Source organism: Sinocyclocheilus rhinocerous, unplaced genomic scaffold, assembly GCF_001515625.1.
Source record: "Sinocyclocheilus rhinocerous isolate Xijiao unplaced genomic scaffold, SAMN03320098_v1.1 scaffold1635, whole genome shotgun sequence".
In the NCBI taxonomy this organism is placed as follows: Eukaryota; Metazoa; Chordata; class Actinopteri; order Cypriniformes; family Cyprinidae; genus Sinocyclocheilus; species Sinocyclocheilus rhinocerous.
The window spans coordinates 1,804,426-1,805,046 of NW_015627629.1; the positions used below are offsets into that span (position 1 = coordinate 1,804,426).

Here is a 621-nt window from a genome sequence, read left to right on the forward strand (position 1 = left end):
TTTTATGCATGCTTATGATAGAACCACTCATTCATGTAAACTTACATATACCATTTGTAAGTTTGGTCTCTATGAACTCGTCTTCGGAAGATCGAATTGAGAGTGTATATTATATGTTTATACCTATGCAACATATTAGTGTTCTAAGAACCTTTAGTAATTTTGCATCAACACCCAATGAGTTCTGTATGCAAATTACCATGCTTTCACACAAAGGGTCGTAAAACTCTCCAGTATTTCCAACCTCCCGCTTGGAATTTCAGCCTTTCTCATTGGACAAGCCCATCCTGAGAGGCGTGAATCTTCTCAGACCTTAAAAGGCTCACGCACAGTTCCGCCCATGTCTTATTCTGCTAAGTACTTCTGCTAAGGCTTCTGCTAAGTTTTCTATTAAATCTTCTGATGGCTGCCCGTGTGGAGAGCCTGAGCTGGTGCGGGCGTGCCCGGTGGGCTCTAACACATAGCCTTTCAGTCAGCGGTTCTGTTAGATTCTGAGAAGATGAGGATGTGATCTAGAACGCTTCTGCAACTCTTAAGGCTTCACCAGGCTTCGGCCTAGTCTTTCCACTTCAAGAACCTCTGACTCAAACTGGTTCTTTTTCATCAACCAACTTCAGCAAA

General features: G+C 42.8%; 1 protein-coding gene across 1 annotated transcript in view; it reads left to right on the forward strand.

Annotated features, from left to right (window-relative positions):
* LOC107732854 (lipocalin-like) overlaps positions 1-621 on the forward strand; it is a 7,140-nt gene that overhangs the window by 1,393 nt on the left and 5,126 nt on the right. The gene's annotated exons all lie outside the window — the stretch shown is intronic.